At 36.9% G+C, this 6,893-nt stretch overlaps 1 long non-coding RNA gene across 1 annotated transcript; it reads right to left on the reverse strand.

Moving 5' to 3' along the window:
* Positions 1–5,123: 5,123 nt before the first annotated feature.
* On the reverse strand, positions 5,124–6,127 carry LOC110938168. The gene is made up of 2 exons (XR_002591230.2): positions 5,609–6,127; positions 5,124–5,437 (listed from the first exon to the last, which is right to left on the reverse strand). It is a non-coding gene; the product is annotated as an uncharacterized LOC110938168 (long non-coding RNA).
* Between the last annotated feature and the right edge of the window lie 766 nt (positions 6,128–6,893).

A 6,893-nucleotide genomic window follows, 5' to 3' on the forward strand; every position in this document is an offset into this window, starting at 1 on the left:
CTCCACTTCCCTATTTCCTTCACATGTGCATGTGTCTTTCAAAACCTTGTATATCGGTTCCCAAAGAATCCATGTGATTCTCTATTGTTGTGATGATGATGAATAATTATTCACATATTAATGCTCCATTAATGCTCCATTGGCTCCCTTTTCACTTTCACGTGTGATGGATGTTATTTGCATTTATTGTGGTCACATTATAAATTATACTTTGCACCTTGAAAATTAGATATGAACCGTAAACTCAGACTAACCACCGTAACTTCATTCAATTCACTTGTTTTGCCTGCAATCATACAATCACTCGCAATAAGCTAATTCCAGGCATATAATCATATAAAACAAGCTAAACCACGTAAGATAAACACTTCAACACCCATGTTTTACACTCTCCATCACATCCCCACACTTGTCATTTGCTTGCCCTCAAGCAAATCTGTTTCTCACTTTCACGTGGGTCGAACAAGAAACACACATCCCATTCCCGAGACTAAGGTTAAGGTTTAATGTCATATCCAAGTTCAAACTTTTTTACAATTTCCAACATATTTAGCAATAATTGATTAATTATGTAAAAAGTAGTTATCCAAGATTAACCCGTCCGTGAAACCAATAAATCATGCACATCCCTCACAATGTTCTCTCCACTCGGTTTATAAATTAGCTAATTTTTATAATGTATTAGCACTTTCAAACGTAATCACTCAAAACCGATTAGAACACGTACCCGCATAGGCTTCCAACTCAATCATTCTCCACCACCGAACACGAATACTAAGCACAAGTCATAAGGTCATTGTAAGGGTTGTAACGGGGTTAGGCTAAGGGTAGGAAAATATGATATTTGAAAGTGGCTAAGGTGATGAAAATTCAATTTTTTTTATTACAAAACAATTATTCTAAACATAACTAACTATAAACATCAAACTACAAGGCAACAACTTTAGCCTTTTATTCCACAACTACTAACTCATATTTTGGTATTTTTCTCAACAACTTTTCTCTTTTTTTTCGTAACTTTTTCTGATTGATTTTTTTTTGTTTTTTTTGCAAACACAACTATACAAACAAAATAATCCTATAATCGAATTTTCATCACACGGGTTTAAAAGAAAAGGTTTAACGGTTATGGGCTAAACGGGTTGTCAAACGAAAGGATTAGGCTCAAAATAGGCGACTAGGGGATTTATTTGGGTGAGGATGGATAAATGGTTTTAAAGGAAAAGATTCACCTAATGCCTTAATCATTCTCGTGCTTGTATTCGGTCTATGGTCTCAGACGTATAAAAAATCGCAAGTTCTACAATACATGACTAATGGTCCACTCAAACAAAGAAACATAAATATGTAATTCTATGATGTAAAAGTGGCTCAAAGCCTCACATATATAAAGGGTATGGTATGTGACATGCATGATGTGCTAGTTCCTTAGGCGAATTATTCCCAAATAACCACCCGCTAAATACCCGTCATGCTATTAATTCGAACTTGACCATGACAAAAGACCAAATGGGTTGTGTCATCCCTCGTTGACTTAGTTACTTGTGCTTTTTAGATTGTTTCAAACAAAGACATTTTAAAATTTTTTTGAAATTTTCCCCTACATCCCCACACTTGAAGTCAACATTGTCCTTATTGTGTAGTGTTTAAATGAACGGGTCAAAAATCGAATAACTTTTACTACTCCCCCGTCCCCACACTTGAGGTAAACATTGTCCTCAATGTGTAGGAACTAGAGTTTTAAAAATGCACAAGGGATGTGACACGACTAACCTTCCCAACATTTCACCCCGGAAAATAAAATACAAAATACAATCCACTTATTACTAACTAAGAATCAAAGTAAAAGGAAACATATGCACCTGATTTTTGTCGCTTGATACTCATATCTCCTTCTTATCTTCATAAAAACGGTTGTCCCGTGAACATAATGTACCTACAAATCTTAGCCCTTGTATAGAAGTATGCTTCTCACAACCGTTAAAATTTATTAGCTACCTAGTTCTACCACTTTTATGAAAATATTACCAAGTCATACATTAATTCACTTTGATTTATGTGGAAAAATAATTTACAATAACAACAAACCTAACTCACTTTCGTAGGAATCACGGTTGCATTTAGCTTATGCAACAAGCCCTTTTAAACCACCCGATAGCTCGGGAGGACGAGTAGGTCTCGTGAGGGTTATATAGGGAACACACCCACAACGTTCATTTAACTAGAAAAAAAAAATAAAACGAAAATAATACAAACTCTACAACAATCATACCTGATTTGCCTCTCATGGTGGTCGAAGTGCACATTTGCCTACCGAGTTTCCAACATACGCTCGGTAGTTGGCATGCCGAATCCATTCTCTTTTTATTTTACACGGCATGTGTATTAAATAACTTTGGTCGTTTCTTACCAAACCGGCCAATATCTTGCAATACCACCCTTCGAATCCTTATACCCGAACCTTCATCCCCAACTTTGTTGGTTGGAGTGATAAGTATGGGAGAGGGATCGATATGAACGTCGGCTTCTTTTGGCTCTGACCCGTCTCGCGGCGTTATGTCTTCCTCTTGGTTCAAACAGTCATTTTCTTGCTCCTGAAGTTCTATAACCTCTTCCACCACATCACCATCCACCCTTGTACCCTTAGCCAAATCCTCTTGGTCGCGTTTAAGTTGGGCCATTTCCTTCACTAATTGACCCACTTGCATCGCCAATACTTCATGGGCTTTATCTCTCACTTCATTCGCTTTCTTTATTTCTTTGATATCTTCATGATATTCTTTGATATCTTCATGATATTCTTTCATCATATTTATGAGAGAATCAAGCTTAGAATGCATTGACTCTAGAGGTTCCTCTAATGCCGGTTGAGGGTATTCATTATAATAATCATCATACTCCTCCTCCCGGTAACTTGAAAAATGTGGCGATTCGGGTTCATAGTAGTATTCTTGATAATGTGGTAGTGGTGGATTATCGTATGGATAATATGAGGATGGACCATTGAAATCTTCATAATCCACCCTCCTATATTCAAACAGTCCACTGAGGTAGTCTTCCCGTTCCTTGTTGGCTTGAACTTTTTCGTAGAAAACAGAGCAATCCTCTAAATAATGCTCTCCGCTTCCGCAACACTCGCACGGATCATCATCTACCCAATTCATATTGAAAGATGGTACCTGCAAAACATGTACCTGCACAAACAAGCTCGACCACCCGAAGTAAAATCACAAATATACAAGAAAAAGGAAAGAAAATAAACTAAACTAAAATCGAACAAGCAATGAAATACTAAGCGCACTAGCTCCCCGGCAACGGCGCCATTTTGACGTGACCGTGTCGTCCCGATCAGTCAAAAACCCAATTAAACCTAGGTAGCTAGGGTAAGTCGGGTATCGTATCCACGAAGAGCATGTGGTCAGTATCGCACGACCCGTTCGATCAGTTAGGCTATTTACAAACAATGTACAATGTGATTATGAAGCTTGCTAATTTTTATTTGTTTATTTGATTTGAAAAGAAATCGGGTGAACCGATAAATGACTATTATTTAAAACTACTATCAATTAACTAAGATTGCAAACTAAATTACTAAATGATTAAAACAAAAAATTAGAGACAAGTTCCACACCCGGTTCGATTATTGCAAGACCTAGGGTTCCTACCTGTTTTAACTTGATTCAATTGCATATAGTGATTAACGGATTACTATAACGAAGCTTAGGTGCCAATTGCTATCGACGTCATAGACAACGGACCGTAATGCACTTCGTTACCTCGGACATGTAAATCCTAACCTACGATAAGGCATAAGTGCACATAACCATTTCGCAAAGTCATAACTTTTAACATCGTTCGACAATTTACGAATTCGAAACAAATGCAAGACAATTATCGAAGGTTTCAAATACTAAACAATTTGTCACAAAATCAAATCAAATACGAATGCATAAACCCTAGATTTCTTACAATAATCTATACCGAGGTGAAACCGAAGAGGCTAGCCGTTCATCGCGTTCAAAGTCGTCAACACAAAAATACTATCCTCTCTTGATTTGCGTGCCAACCAGGCCAGAACCCTACTGCCCTCTCGCTGCCCCCCAATTCGATGATGATGATAGAATGTTGTTGGTGATGCGTTTTTTTTTAGAACTCCCCAAAAAGAATATGTGGCTGCTAATTTCGTAGAGATGGGCTGCCCAAAGTTTCATATGTTGCTGCCTATATTCGTGAGTCCAGCCCAAGAAGAATGAGAGCCCAATAATTAATGGCTGCTAATAGTCGTGATGTTGCTGCCAAACTTTTTGTGTCTCCGAAAGTTTTTTAATGGCTGCCCCATAATCGATGCGTATTCCAAGGTCCACGTGATCTCTTATGTATCAAGAAGACCAAGCCGTCACTTCCCTATTTCCCACTCCAACATTGATGTGATTGAACATTAATAACTTTCCTTCACATGTGCATGTGTCTTTCAAAACCTTGTATATCGGTTCTCAAAGAATCCATGTGATTCTCTATTGTTGTGATGATGATGATGATGAATAATTATTCACATATTAATGCTCCATTAATGCTCCATTGGCTCCCTTTTCACTTTCACGTGTGATGGATGTTATTTGCATTTATTGTGGTCACATTATAAATTATACTTTGCATCTTGAAAATTAGATATGGACCGTAAACTCAGACTAACCACCGTAACTTCATTCAATTCACTTGTTTTGTCTGCAATCATACAATCACTCGCAATAAGCTAATTCCAGGCATATATATAAAACAAGCTAAACCACGTAAGATAAACACTTCAACACCCATGTTTTACACTCTCTATCAGTGGGGTTACGAGTTATATATGCTCATTCTCGTGTACATATAGTTGTTATATATTAGGGGGGAGGGGCGCTCCATTAGTGATGGTTTTTCATTACTCATAACATTCAATCAATTTCCATCACGTCATCGAGCTTGATTTCATCACCAGTGATAGATTTACTAGGGGTACCCATCACTAGTGATGGTTACTTTTTTATTTTTAAATTATAAATTAACAATAACAATTTCATTTAAATAAAAAAACAATACTCAATGTGAATTATCCAAAACGTCCACTTCATTGTTTAATATTTTTTTGGACAATACAGTAATTTTCAATATTATATTCAAGTAAATCAAATCAAATACAATACTCCATCAACTGACTAGCCCCTTCGGCCCCACCTCTATTTTTGTTTGTTTCAGTTTCACCATCAAACATTCCAAAAAAAATTTATTCATACAACACAACCGAAATCTTAAAACGAAACAGGTTCATATATAACCTCAAATTTATTCATACAACACATGCACTTGAAAAAGCTATATATTTGTCCCCAGACTTCCCAACTTCAAAAGTCTCAAAACATCCATGATCACCAACTTATTCTGCACTGATTGGAAGCTGTAGAGAAGATACAGTTAGACTAGTACCATTTAAAAAAACATAATTGAAACAACCGATTTACATGCACAGTTGTATTTTAATTAACTTTAACTTTACATTTTTCATTATTATCATCTTTATGAATTATTATAATACACGAGTTTCTAACCTATAAATAAATAGTAATACCTGAGAGATGAGTTCGTTAGACTAATCAGCAGGAAGAAGAGGACCATATGTGCAAGTCTTAATCTCCTCAAAAAACGATATATCAACCGTTGCATTTGCAGTAGCAAATGTGAAGTAGAGGTTTTGGCCAACCGCTGTGACGTCGTACATATCTATCCATTCGCCCGTCGGGAATTGACCCTTATGGCCTTTCATCCCGGAAATTTTACCGAAGGTGATCTTTCCGGTAAACACCGGGTTATAGTAATTGAGGGATACGAACTGTACGTAACATGGTTCCTTAAAGCGGATGGTGAAGTCGAAGGTGGATGGCAAAAGGCCTGAAGGGGTTATAGTGAAAGAGTCGATGGGATCAGGTATAAGGCCGAGCGGAAATCCAAATAGTTGGAAAAGTTCGTGTAAGTTTAATACGTTTGGGTTTGGGGATGCAGCAGCTGAGGTGGTGGAAGGTGTGAGTGCTACAAGGGCAAGGAGGAGGAAGGGGAGAGACATATGAGAAGTAGTAGCCATGGTTAAATATATGTATTGCTTCTTGTGAGGACTTGATAAAATGAGGGTGTAGTATATATAGGCAACAAAAGCAAGCCACCCTATGATCCATTTCAAAAATCAATATTTTAATAAGTATTATAAATTTATATAGCCCATTGCTTTAATAAGTATTTTAATACGTATTATATAGCCCATGGCTTTATAGCCTAGTGGCATCTTGGGGTGGGATAAGACTTTGGGACCAATAGGTCCTGGGTTCGATTTCCACAAAGGGGGTTTTTCCCATATTTTCTGGGTTTCCTCTTGAATTGGTGTATAGGCATTATGCCTAGTGGAGATCGATATGATCGGGTGGTTTTTCCCATATTTATTGGGTTTCCTCCTGAATTAGTGTATAGGCATTATGGCTAGTGGAGATGGATATGATCGGGTGGTTCCGCTGGTGGCACGATGATACTCCAGTGGTCCGTCAGTGATCCAACTTTCCCGTTCAAAAAAAAATTTATAATCACGTTTTTTAATCTCTAACATATGTTTTAAATAAACTACAATTATGAAACAAGATCTGATATTCTGATATTTCCATATTATAAATTAACAACATGTATGTGCTTCATGTTGTTGTACCCCAGGTTTAGGGGGTATTTCAAAAAAGTTTGTAATATTTTTCACTTCTAACCCAAAATATCTTATTTTTGCAATTTAACCCCTTTGGTTTTTTTTACTTTTAACACAAAATTTTTCATCTTTTACAATTTAACCTCAATACGTTTTTACTTTCAACTTTGCCCCC

This window comes from Helianthus annuus, chromosome 4, assembly GCF_002127325.2.
Source record: "Helianthus annuus cultivar XRQ/B chromosome 4, HanXRQr2.0-SUNRISE, whole genome shotgun sequence".
Lineage (NCBI taxonomy): Eukaryota > Viridiplantae > Streptophyta > Magnoliopsida > Asterales > Asteraceae > Helianthus > Helianthus annuus.